General features: G+C 48.5%; 1 long non-coding RNA gene across 1 annotated transcript in view; it reads right to left on the bottom strand.

Annotated features, from left to right (window-relative positions):
* The window catches only part of LOC114486771 (uncharacterized), a 29,490-nt gene that overhangs the window by 11,617 nt on the left and 4,201 nt on the right, over positions 1-13,672 (bottom strand). Inside the window, exon 2 of the long non-coding RNA XR_003681062.1 lies at positions 4,331-4,540. This is a non-coding gene — a long non-coding RNA (uncharacterized lncRNA). The remainder of the gene's footprint in view (positions 1-4,330; positions 4,541-13,672) is intronic.

Genomic DNA, 13,672 nt, shown 5'->3' with positions numbered 1-13,672 from the left:
TCAAATCTGAATGAGATCCTTGCCGGGTAGAGTAATCTTGGTTGTAGGCTCTTCCCTTTCATCACTTTAAATATATCATGCCACTCTCTTCTGGCTTGTAGAGTTTCTGCTGAGAAATCAGTTGTTAACCGTATGGGAGTTCCCTTGTATGTTATTTGTCATTTCGTTTTGTTGCTTTTAATACTTTTTCTGTCTTTCATTTTTGTCAGTTTGATTACTATGTGTCTCAGCGTGTTTCTCCTTGGGTTTATCCTGGCTGGGACTCTCTGTGCTTCCTGGACTTGGGTGGCTATTTCTTTTCCCATGTTAGCAAGTTTTTGACCATAATCTCTTCAAATATTTTCTTGGGTCCTTTCTCTCTCTCTTCTCCTTCTGGGACCCCTATAATGCGAATGTTGGTGCGTTTAATGTTGAACCAGAGGTCTCTTAGGCTGTCTTCAGTTTTCATTCTTTTTTCTTTATTCTGTTCTGCAGCATTGAATTCCACCATTCTGTCTTCCAGGTCACTTATCCGTTGTTATTGTATTGTTCATCTCTGTTTGTTTGTTCTTTAATTCTTCTACGTGTTTGTCCTTTAATTCTTCTAGGTCTTTGTTCAACATTTCTCTTTCTTTTTAATCAATAAATTTATTTATTTATTTATTTATTTATTTATTTATGGCTGCATTGGGTCTTTGTTGCTGCATGCGGGCTTTTCTCTAGTTGTGGTGAGCAGGGGCTACTCTTCGTTGTGGTGCACAGGCTTCTTATTGCAGTGGTTTCTCTTGTTGCGGAGCATGGCCTCTAGGCACACAGGCTGCAGCAGTTGTGGCACGTGGGCTCAGTAGTTGTGGCTTGCAGGCTGTAGGGCGCAGGCTTAGTAGTTGTGGCACACGGGCTTAGTTGCTCTGTGGCATGTGGGAGCTTCCTGGACCGGGGCACAAACCTGTGTCTCCTGCATTGGCAGGCAGATTCTTAACCACTGTGCCACCAGGGAAGCCCTGTTAAACATTTCTTGCATCTTCTCGATCTTTGCCTCCATTCTTTTTCTGAGGTCCTGGATCTTCACTATCATTATTCTGAATTCTTTTTCTGGAATGTTGTCTATCTCCACTTCATTTAGTTGTTTTTCTGGGGTTTTATCTTGTTCCTTCATCTGGTACATTGTCCTCTGCCTTTTCATTTTGTCTGTCTTTCTGTGAATGTGGTGTTTGTTCCACAGGCTGCAGGACTGTAGTTCTTCTTGCTTCTGCTCAACCATAACAATCTTGACCGTGGTGGTAGTTACAAGAATCTCTACTTGGGATTTAAGTGCATAAAACTAAACATACACCCCCCCACACACAAATGAATGCAGGTTAAAAACTGGTGAAAACTGAATAAGTTCTGTTGTCTAGTTAACAGTAATGTACCACTGCAAGTGTCCTGGTTTTGATATTTTACTACAGCTCAATGTAAGATGTCATTTTTATGGGAAGATGGTTAAAGGGTACATGAGACTCTATTATTTTTGCAACATCCTATGAGTCTATAACTATTTCGAAACTGAAAGTTTAGAAATAAAACTCTAGTTGGGAATTCCCTGGCAGTCCAGTGATTAGACTTGGCAGTCTCACTGCTGGGGCCCCAGGGATCCATCCCTGGTCGGGGAGCTAAGATCCTACAAGCTGCGGGGCTCAGCCAAAAAAAAAAAAAACCCAAAAAACAAAAAAAAACCCTCTAGCAAGTGGATAAAAACTATAAAAGTCTTTTTTGAAATTGGGGAAATTTGCAAATGGATGAATAGTAGATGACACTTGGGAATTTATTGTCACCTTTCTTAGGTGTGATAACATATGGTCATCACTCATTCTTAGGTGATATGTATTGAAGTTTTAGAGGTGAAGTGTCAGTATCTACAACTTACTTTCCAATGGTTCAGCAAATATATGTCTGTTATAGATGTTATTTTAAAATATAGCAAAATGCAAACAATTATTGAATCTAGGTGGTAGATTTAAAGGTATTCACTCTATTATTATTATTATTATTATTATTTTGGCCGTGTGGCTTGTGGGATCTTAGTTCCCTGACCAGGGATTGAACCCAGGCCACAGTCATGAAAGCACTGAGTCCTAACCACTGGACCACCAGGGAATTCCCACTCTATTATTCTTTTAAATTTATATTTGAAACATTTTAGAATGAAAAGTTAAACAGAAAAGGGACAAATTGCTGATATGTACAACAATGTGGGTGAATCTCAAAAGCATTAAGGTAAAAGAAAGAAGCAGATTCAAGGCTACATACTGTAAGATTCCATTTTGGAAAAGGCAAAACTATAAGGACAAAATCAGATCAGTGGTTTCCAGTGGCTGGAGTTGGGGGAGAGGTTTTATTTATCACTAAAGAGCAAGAGGAAAATTTGGGGGTGTGGACACATTCTATATTTTGATTGTGATGGTGGTTACATGTCTGTGTTTGTTGAAACTCACAGAACTGTGAGTTTCAAAAAGATAAATTTTAATGTGCGTATAACACCCCCCAAAAAAGCAGAGGAAAGTAACATGTGTAGAAGAACCATTAAAACACAAGCTACTGGGCTTCCCTGGTGGCATAGTCGTTGAGAGTCTGCCTGCCGATGCAGGGGATGCGGGTTCGTGCCCCAGTCCGGGAAGATCCCACATGCTGCGGAGCGGCTGGGCCCGTGAGCCATGGCTGCTGAGTCTGTGTGTCCTGAGCCTGCGCTCTGCAATGGGAGAGGCCACAACAGTGAGAGGCCTGCGTACCACCAAAAAAAAAAAAAAACGAAAAAAAAGCAAAAAAACCCACAAGCTACTAAAGACCCAAATATAAGACCAGACACCTTAAAACTCCTAGAAGAGAACATAGGCAAAACATTCTCTGACATAAATCGTACCAGTGTTTTCTTAGGTCAGTCTCCCAAGGCAATAGAAATAAAAGCAAAAATAAACAAACGGGACCTAATCAAACTTATAAGCTTTTGTACAGCAAAGGAAACCATAAAAAAACCTGAAAAGATCATCTACAGACTGGGGGAAAATATTTGCAAATGTTGCGATCAACAAGGGCTTAATTTCCAAAATATGCAAAGAGCTCATATAACTCAACAACAACAAAAGAACACAAACAACCCAATCAAAAAATGGGCAGAGGACCTAAATAAACATTTCTCCAAAGAAGACATACAGATGGCCAATAGGCACATGAAAAGATGCTCAACATCACTAATTATTTGAGAAATATAAATCAAAACTACAATGAGGAACTACCTCACACCAGCGAGAATGGCCATCATTAAAGAGTAATAACAAATAACAAATGCTGGAGAGGGTGTGGAGAAAAGGGAACCCTCTTACACTGTTGGTGGGAAAGTAAATTGGTGCAGCCACTATGGAAAACAGTATGGAGGTTCCTCAAAAAAACTAAAAGTAAAGATGCCATATGATCCAGCAATCCCACTCCTGGGCATATACCCAGACAAAACTCTAATTCAAAAAGACACATGCATCCCTATGTTCAAAGCAGCACTCTTTACAATAGCCAATACATGGAAACAACCTAAATGTCCATTGACAGATGAATGGATAATGAAGATGTGGTATATATATACAATGGAGTACTACTCAGCCATCAAAAAGAATGAAATAATGCCATTTGCAGCAACATGGATGGACCCAGAGATTATCATACTAAGCAAAGTAAGTCAGAAAGAGAAAGACAAACACCATATGATATCACTTATATGTGGAATCTAAGATATGACACAAATCAATATATTTATGAAATAAAAACAGACTCACAGATATAGAGAACAGATTTGTGGTTGCCAAGGGGGAGGCAGGGTAGGGGAGGGAAGGATGGGGAGTTTGGGATTAGCAGAGGCAAACTATTATATATAGGATGGATAAACAACAAGGTCCTACTGTATAGCACAGTGAACTATATTCAATAACCTGTGACAAACCATAATGAAAAAGAACATGAAAAAGAATATATATATGTATGTATGTATGTATAACTGAGGCACTTTGCTGTACAGAAAAAATTAACATGACATTGTAAATCAACTATACTTCAAAAAATTTTTTTTAATTTACAATAAAACACAAGCTATAAGGGGACAAAGATCTTATCTAAGACTTGTTTGTTGTCCTTATAACATACTTGGCATCTAATAAGCACTAAATAAATATTAGCTCATATGTGCAGTAAGTTTCCCCCCCCCAAAAAAAACACCCCTGTATTCCAGGGACCCTCAGCTGTGCAGGACTCTGTAGTACAGGCTGGGCATGAAGCAGCTGCTCCATGACTGTTTGTGGAATGGGTGATTTGGCCTTGTCTTACTCACATGGGTTTGACTTATTTCCTGCTGCATCCTCTGGAACAGTGAGGTCCTTTGGTGTCCTGTATCCTGATGCTCTCTGTCGCTATGTTAGGGACCAGCAACAGCTCCAGGAAGTGGCACCTGGCTGCTTCAACAGAGGCCCAGGAAAAGGCATTTACCTTTCTCCTGAGACTTGTAAATCCAAACCAAACTTCCTTCTCCATGCAGCAAAAACTAGTTCATATTAAAAAGAAAAAAAGAAGTTAGAAATTCTCTTTGCAAACATAAAATGCTAAACAAACATGACACTTAGTTTTCCAACATAATAACTACTATTTGGCTTTCTCAGTACCAAGTCCCTTCACAGGTACCGTGTTATCCTAATAGCACTTGAATGTGGTGGCTATTGTTAGTAGCCCCACTGCACAGGTGAGATAACTGAGGCTCAGACAGGTGAAATGACTTGCCCTTGGCCACACCCTGGGTTGCTCTGAAAACCGACTCTACTGCTTACTTACCTGCTTTACTATGTGCTCTTTCACAGAGCGTGCCGCCCCCCACCCTGCCCCCTTTCAGCCACTAGCCCTACCCCTACCCAGCAGACAGCCTTTATGTACAAACACTGGGGGTCCAACAGCATCGTATGGGCCATGAAACTCTCTTCTTCTGACACTGAATGGAATGTTCTCTCTGCAGTGGGGTGAGCAGTCACATCTAGGTCAAATATGGAAGGGAAGGGGCGGGTGGGGTGAATGAAGGGAAGGGGAGGAGAGAACATGCAGAAAACACCAGATGCTCTTTCTAGTTTAAAAAAAACACAGGCATTAGGGAAGACAGATTTTTATCACAGGCTGTTAGGAGGGAGAAGGGGGAGGGGGAAGAGCAGGCTGTGGAGGAAGACAGGGCTTCTATACAGACCTTAGAATTGGGTCTGGGTCCCAATGATAATGATAATAATGACGGTGAATGATGACAACAATAGTCACAGATGCTGTGTGCCAGGTGCCAAGCCAAGTGCTCCACATGAATTATCTCAGGTAACATTCTCAGTAACTTTTCAGAATTAACTACTATTATTTTCATTCCCATTTTTCAGATTAGGAAACTGAGGCCCGGAGAGTACATACAAGGAATCATATATTTTCATATGTATAGACTCATGTAAATTCATTGAATGAGGTCAGGAAGGACACACATCAATCTAACAGTAGCAGTTACCTGAGGGGGTGTGTGTGTGACAAAGGTGGGGAGCTGTAACTTTTTATTGTATTGTGTAATTTTTTTTTACAAAGGGAATGTGTATCCCAGTATGTGCTAAGAAAGAAGAAAGGAAGGAAGGCAGGCAGGCAGGAAGGAAGGAAAGAGAATGGAAAAAGAAAGAAAGAGAGGAAGCAAGGAAGCAAGGAAGGAAGGGAAGAGAATGGAAAAAAGAAAGAAAGAAAAAGAGGAAGGAAGGAAGGAAGAAAGAAAGAGAAAGAGAGAAAGAAGAAAGAAAGAAAGAAAGAAAGAAAGAGAAAGAGGAAGGAAGGAAGGAAGAAAGAAAGAAAGAGAAAGAAGAAAGAAAGAAAGAAAGAAAGAAAGAAAGAAAGAAGAAAAGAAAAGGGTGGGTGGTGTTAAAGGCTGTGTCCAGGGATCCCCTAATTTGGAGCTGGGTCTCTCAGACTGCAGATCCCAGTCTCTAACCATAAGGGAGCACTGCTTTTCAAAGAAAAGTCCAGAGTTCTTGCCGCCAAACTCCTGACTGCGAGCAGCAAGGAAGAAATGACTCCTGAGAGGCGTCGGCCGGTTGCCCCACCCGCCTTCCCTGGGATTCCTGGGGGGACAGGGCCAGTCGCGTGTCTCAGCCCCCGGGGGAGCCCCGTGCTCGCCATCCAAGCCCGGGGCCCGCCCACTGTCACGGAACAACTCCGGGCCAATCAGCCCCGGGTGATGCCACTCCGGGAGACGACAGTGGCAGGAAATCAAGGTCAAGGCTCCGGACACAATGGGGCCATTGTCGGTCTCCAGTCAGTTGACTTTCAAGCAGCAGTTCTCCATCCACCCTCGCTCCTTCTCCCCATCCCCGCCCCCTGCCAGGAAGTCATCCAAACCCACTACCTCCTTTTCAGCCTCCGCCCGAAGGAAGCCGCTTTCCGTATCCTACCCCAGACCCGGGAGGCCGGGCGACCCCGTGCGTGGTCTGTTAAATCCACCAGGTGGCGACAGAGCACCGCACTTCTGAGGGCGGGTGGGGAGGCAGGGGCCGGCGCCGATCTGGGCGAGGGGGGACCCAGCACTTCTTGTTTTATCCAAAAAACCAAGTCAGATTATATTTTCCCTCACTTGTACTCTGAGGTCACCGGGACCTGTAATCTCAAGGCAAATGGCAAAACGGCCCGTAGACAACAGCACTTTTCCTTGATGGAGAGGAAAGCCGAATGGAAACCTCTTTACTCTGGAAATCATAGCATGTGGAACTTGACCACCTCTCTGGTCTGGGTTAATCAACTGGCTGATTGATTGATTGGTTATGTTCGTATATAAAAGTCATCTCCAAAAGGCCTTCCCGCCCGCTGCTCCTCTCCCCCACCCCCCCCAGTCTAAGTTATGCCCCCACTGTTGTTCTGCCTTAGAATCAGCTGTAGTTTTCCTTCTTGGTGTGTATCACAATTTGTAACATGACACATATTTGTTTGATTCTTTTCCACTGGTATATATGCTCCATGAGAGCAGGCACCGGGTCCGCTTTTGTTCACCAATGCATCCTTGGTGCCTAGTATAGGATCTGGCACACAGTAGGTGTTCAATAAATAATTGTCAACCTAATAAATGAATGAGGGCCCTATTGAGTAATGGGAGTAGGAACAGGGCTTCAGGGTACTGACAGTTCAGCATGTGTGAATACAGGAAGTGCCTGGGCCCATTAACAGGCTGCACCTGCCCCAAACTATCATATTAGAGAGGCTGCGCCTGACAGAGAAGAGCTTGGGGTTAAGACTTCTGATTCTGGGCTCTGGCCACCTGGCTCCACAATCTTCCCTCCACCCTGCACATGATGGGCAACTTTGCACATATCACTTAATATTTCTGAGTTTCAGTTTCCTCATCTGTTGACCCAGTGGAATCTCAGGCCCTTCCTGGATCAGGTAAGTGGTCAGATGGGAGAAGATTCAAAACAAATGCACCCCAGTACACAGGATCCTCCTGACATCTGCTGTCCTCACTTGTGTCACCCAGGGACGTGCCCATACCATAGCAGATCCCCAGCCTCAGCCCTGGGGAAGGAAGAAGAGCCTTTCAGGGAGGTGACCAGAAGTCTGTCACTGGCTCAAAAAGGCCTAGGAAGGGGATCCTGGGCAGCGTGCCAACTCCTGAGGTCAGCACTCCCCATTGCTACCAGGGACTCTTGCAGCCCCTCTGCAAAGTGGAATAGGAAGCAAGCCAGAGGATCTGAGGGCCCAAACACTCAAGCCAGCTGCACATCACACATCGAGGTAGCTGAGAGCACAGACTCTGGAGGCCTATCCCAGCTCTGTGGCTTGCCAGCTTTGGCAAATTATTTCGCCTAAGCCTCAGCCTCCTTGCCTATAAAATAGGGGCAATGATAATAGCACTGAACTCCTAGGGTGGTTTTGAGGATTTAGTGAGATAATACATGAAACATCCTGGCACACAGTGGGTGCTGAATAAACATTAATGTTACTACTATTAAACATTCTTTCTTTAGCTCCTTTATCACAAGGTTCTGTCAGTTTGGAGTTAAGGGACCTAAGACCCAGAGAGATAAATTACTTGCTTAGGGTCCCAGGTTTCAAACCCAGGTTCCTTTGATTCCAGAGCCTGGGCTCCTGGGAGGTGAAGGAGGTGGTCCCTGGTGCCCCAGGCATGGTGGGGTCAGAGCAGGCAGCAGTGGAGAGGCGGGGAGAGAACCCCCCAGGGCAGGTGGGTGCTGAGGGCACCTACAGAGCCTGGTGTGTCAGCCTGAGCCACAGATCTCCGCTCACCTGTGCCCCCAGGAGGTTATGGTCCCTGGTCACCCACTCTGTCCTCTTGAGCTTGGGCCCCTCCTTCTCTCCTCTTCCCTCTTGAATGCAGTCATCTCAACTAACAAAAGTGACCATGGCTACTCTGACGTGTAGGTGATGCCTGCTGGCCAGGCCAAGCCAGTCAGTGTGCCAAGCTGAGCTCAGGCCCCTTCCCATGCGCCAGGGTGCACGGGCCCTTCCACCCCAGCAGTAGAACCATCCTGCTCCCTCCCCAGCTCTGCAAAGGTGGGCCAGGAGCTGGGGCAGAACTGAGCTTGAGGAAGAAGAGGTCAGAAGGGTTGCAGAGCATAGAAGATGCTGCCCTGTGAGGCCTTGGGTTTGGGAGTGAGCGGGCATGGTGGGGGAAGGGAAGAGGCAGTCCAGCTTCGTTCACCTTCTGGAGTCAGTGAGACCACGTTTGAGTCCTGACACTGTCACTTAGTAACTATATGACTTAGGGAAGTCCCTTAACTTCTCTAAGCCTCAGTTGTCTCATCTGTAAAATGGGGTTATTAAACTCTCCTGAGGTTTGTGGGGACTTCAAAAGATAATGAAAAATGTGGGAGCTCAGTGCAGACACCTAGCCAACCCTCCACACATAATCTCCTTTGCTGCTGCAGCTGCTGCTGTGGCCACTGTTACTGTTATTGATGACACCTCGGGGACAAGGCCATGCAAAGAATTTGGCCAGCTTCTGGAAGAAGGTCAACCAGGTCTTCTGGGGGAGGTTGCCTCCTGGTCTGGTCCCCCTGATAATGACACCAGGTCCTTGGACCTGAACTAGGAAGCTCAGAGGTCCTGGAAGGGAGAGTCGCCCTCCCCCACCCCACCCCCACTCCCAGCAAGTGGTGTCCTGCCAGCCTGTGAGGTGGGATGGGGTCCCCTTACCCTGAGGCAGCCTGGTTTCTCTTCCTTTCCTCTCACTGCTTCTTTGTAACTGTTGCCAATGCCAGAGACCTGCTTCTCTGTGAGGGGGCGGGGTGGGGGGGGCGGGGTGGAGGGAAGACCAAGGGAACTGGGAGATCGGAGGCAGGAAGTTCTCCAGTGTATAGAGGATAGGGGTCATTCTCTCTTAGGCCGAAATTGGTGACATTAGGTAATGTACTTAAGACTTCTGTCCCCATACCCTTCCACCCTCTTAGCTCTTTTCCTAAGCATGATGCTGTTTACATAGTAAAAGAATGGAAGCTTTAATGAAGAAATAAAAATGACTAACGGACAACAGAATCTGCAGTCCAGTTGGCCATCTGACACCCCATTTCCAGGGCTGGGGGGCTGTTGCTCCCATATCCTAGTGTCCCCCCTTAAGCCGAGTGCAGACGAGGTTGGGCCTGGTAGAGGGCAGCACAGGCTTGGGCTCAGGCTGGGACTGAAATCCTGCCCTTCAGCCCTTTTCCGAAATACCGGCCTGAGCAGGGGCCCCTTGAGAACCAGGACGGCTCTGAAGTCCTGTTCCTCAGGCAGGATCTTTCTGTCTGGCAGGTGGGCCCTCCCTCCGGCTCCATTTCCATTCCCCTCTGCTCCATCCCTACCCAGTTCCCCCCAGATTCTGGAGAGGGAAAACTTCCAGCCTTCTTAGGGTCTGAACCCTTGAGGACCCCTTAACCCCAAATGGGGTCTGGCCTGAGGGAGCAGGCAAGCTCCCCGGGGGAGGCCGGCCCCAGCGTGTGGAGCCTCCGGAGCTCCCGATCTGAGCTTGATTAGGCTGGAATGTTCCCGGTCCGGTTCGCAGCGATGTCCACAGGGAGACTGTGGGAGGGTGTCTGGTTGTCCCAGGTTCCTTGGCCTTGGAAACCCTGTGACTTCTGGCCTGCACATCCACCCTCTCCTCTCGCCTCTGCACACCTCATCCCGCATTTCTCAGCAGCCCTCAAAGGGCTTAGGCTTCCCTGGGCCTTGCTCTTGTGGTCCCCTCTGCCCCTACCTCCAGTCATCCCTTCCTCTCCCTAATTTAATTTTTACTCTTTCTTTAGGACTCCCCTCCAGGAAGCCTTGCTGATCCCTCCCCGTCTCAGGCTGGGCTGGCTGTCCCTCCACATCTCCACATGCTGTCTCCAGGGTACTCGCCTGGTAAAGCATCTGTCCCCTTTCACCTGCCAGAGGACAGGGATGCTGCCATCACTGGACCTACATGTGGAAGGGGCTCAACTGGACTCAACCAATGAGTGGCAGTCACCTTCGGGCTTTAGGTCAAACACCTTATGTACACCTGCGGCTGCCTCTCCCCTCTCTAAGTCCTGGAGTTTAGGGCCCCTTTCTCTTCTGCTTACGCCCACCCCTGCCCCCCACTCCCATCACCTGATAAAGGCCATGGAGATGGTGTAGCAGAGGAGTTAACAGGGGGCTACCTGGCAGATGAGGGACCCAGCTTTCCCAGCTGGGAAAGACCTTGACCCCGGTTTCCTCTTCTGTAAAATGAATAATTTATAGCACCTTCTTAGGGTGGTTTAAGGACTGAATGTAATAATCCCCATAATGAACCCCTTCCCTCCCCCTGGCTACTCTGGGCAAGCTGCGACTCTCTTTCCCGAAGGTCTGTGGTTTCCTCTGGAGAGGGGAGGGCAGCTCTGGGTTCTGGCACCACATCCTGTCTGCAGAAGTTCTGCACCCCTCGCCCCCGCCCCATTCCCTCCCTAGGTCCACACCTTTCCATAACACAAAAGCCAGGGCTGCTCTGGGACGAAGTGATGTGGTAGAGCTTCCAGGGGAAGCTCTGGGCACACGGGATAAATGAGTGGCTTCAGTGGCAGGTTCTCCGCCCATGTGTTCGTGTTTGGCTTTGAGCTCAGAAGGCGCCTCTGGCTCCAAGGGTGTGTCCTCGATCCTATGACCGCCTGCCTGCCAGGTGCCAGGCTCTGGGAAGTCACCACCTAGGCCCAAGGTGGGGAGCAGATCAGGAAGCCCAGGTATCTGGGGAGCTCAGCCCTCAGAGACATGGGTGAGCAGCCACCTCCCTGCCCTGGCATCGGGAGGCCTCACTGCCCATCCTCAGGCCACCATCCCCAAGGCCACAGGAAGACAGTCTGTGTGGAGGCAGGATGAACTTGACCAAGGGCGGAGGCCAGCATGGCACCCACTCCTTCTCTCCAGGGATCTTCCCTCTCCCAGCTCTGGGCTCTGGGGGATGGTCTGTAGGAGGGAAGGAAGGCGTGAACCCTGGAGGCACACAGATCTCAGTTTTAATCCTAATTAGCTGTGTGTGAATTTGGCCAAATGACTTCATTTCTCTAAGCCTTATTTTCCTAAGCTGTAAAATGGGGATGACAACGGCAGTTCTCTCTGAGAAAGTCGTACGGATTAAATAATAAAATTCACGCAGTGCGTGGAGCTCAGAGAGCACATATTAAGGGAACAATACATGGTAGTGTTACTGTTATTATTACCTGACCCTTGCTGTGTTCCCAGCATCTACCCAGGATACCTTAATGCTGTCTAACCTAACAGAGTCATAATTCATTGAACATTTATAATACCTTAAAGAGGAGCTCAGTCAACCTAATGAGAGGAGAAAGGTGCCCACCAGGTTCTAAGGCATGGAATGCTCTCCTTTTCTGCCCCTACCCCCGCCTGGAGCCCCAGGTGGTCCTGCTGCTAGCCTTAGCTCTTCCACATCTAAAACCTCAAGGAGGTCTTGCTTCACCTTCCTCCTGTGAGAAACTCAGGCAGGCGGGCAGCCCTGCCATTTGAGGCCCAAGTGCCCTGGATGGGATATGTGCCTGGCCAGAAAGTGCTAACAAGGATCATGCCTTTGCTCAGCGCTTGCTTCTGGCTTTCCAATGAGGATTTTCAAACTTTCCTCTCCACAGAGACGATGATAACAACAGGGCAAGCGGCCTCTTTCTCTGTGCTTGGGTCTCAGGGGCAACCAAATCCAGCCACAAAGCTTTGTAGCCACCGTGAATGTGGTGGAGTGGCTGGCAGAGGGGAGAGGGAGAGGCCAAGAGACCCACATCCCCGAAGGCCTGGGCCACAGAGGGAAGCAGGTGTGTAAAGCACTCTCCTGGATCCCAGGCTCTGGCCTCACTATGTGGAGCACACAGGAGGTAACATCCACCACATCTGTAAAGACAAAAGGAAGCAAATGCAGAGGCACAGCTGCCTGTGGGTCTAGGCCACCTTATCCACCATAGGCTGCTGCTGGCTAACTCGTGGCAGCCGCATAGGCACTTGTGTGTCAGCTGAGGGAGCCGGGCATTATTTCCAGGCGGGCCACCCTGGAGGTCCCTTTTGGTGACACCAAGAGGCACGAGAGAGAGGCTCTGCCCAAGGACTGAGGCTAGTTGGTGGAGCTCAGGAGGCTGGGACACAGCGGCTCCACAGCCTGAAACCCCACCCCTCCACGGTCCTGGAAACTTCAGTCAGTGGCCACAAGGGGCACTGTGGCCTCCTGCCACCAACGGGCGGCAAGGAAAAGCGACTGGCATCCTCAGAGAGAGAGGCTGGCAGAATTCCTGAGTGTGGGGGTGAGGGATAGGGTACAGGGAGGGTCCTTCTCGAAGCTCTGGGGTCATGTTTCAGGAGGAAGGTAAGCACCATACCAGGTTCTGCCAGGTCTGGGTCCCCGTCAGTCCCCTACTACTGCCCGTCCCCCTCAGCTGGTCTCCCCCCCACCCCCGTCCTCTCTCTCTCTCTCTCTCACACACACACACACACGCACACACACGCATGCACGCACGCACACACACCCCACCCCGGCCCTTTACACGTGCTCACAAGCATCCTGTGATTCTCTTTATCATGGCTTATAATTCTCTATTTGCCAGATGGCTTGATTAATGTCTGTCTCCCCTATGGACTGTGGGTCTACAAGGTGGTACTATTAGGATGGCTGGGGCTGTGCTTGTCTTCTTCGCTGTCTCCCTAGCAGTTGGCAAAGGGACTCATTCATTTGAGTGAAAGAATGAGTTAAAGAATAAACTCCTCCATCAGATACCATGGGCTCTCTAAGGGCAGGAACGGCTTCATTTATTTTTGTATTCCCCGACCTCTGCCACCATGCCTGGCACAAAGTCGGTAACCAATAAATAGTGTGGGATGGAAGACTCACTGGGATTTAAGGGGGGGGGCCAAGAAGAGCCTTTGCAGATGTGTTCATGTCTATCCCTTCCCACCTGTGAGGCAGTGAGGACGTGGCCTTCTCCTCCGGGTAGCTCTCCTGGGAATGAATAGAGGGCTCCCCAGCAGAGCTGAGAAGGGGGAAGTGTAGTGCTGACTCAAGAAGAGGATGGGAGTTGAGGTCTTGGGTGGGCTGAACTAAGAGTGCTCTTCCAGGCACGTGGCTGCATTCCGGTGAATGCGGAAACTGTGGGAGCCATACCTGGTGAGCGCTGAACTCTGGGAAAGCTCAAAGAAGACAGGGTGG

This window comes from Physeter macrocephalus, chromosome 8 (genome assembly GCF_002837175.3).
Source record: "Physeter macrocephalus isolate SW-GA chromosome 8, ASM283717v5, whole genome shotgun sequence".
NCBI classification, from domain to species: domain Eukaryota; kingdom Metazoa; phylum Chordata; class Mammalia; order Artiodactyla; family Physeteridae; genus Physeter; species Physeter macrocephalus.
Note: the sequence above shows the minus strand (reverse complement) of the source record. Positions and strands in the feature narration are given on the sequence as shown.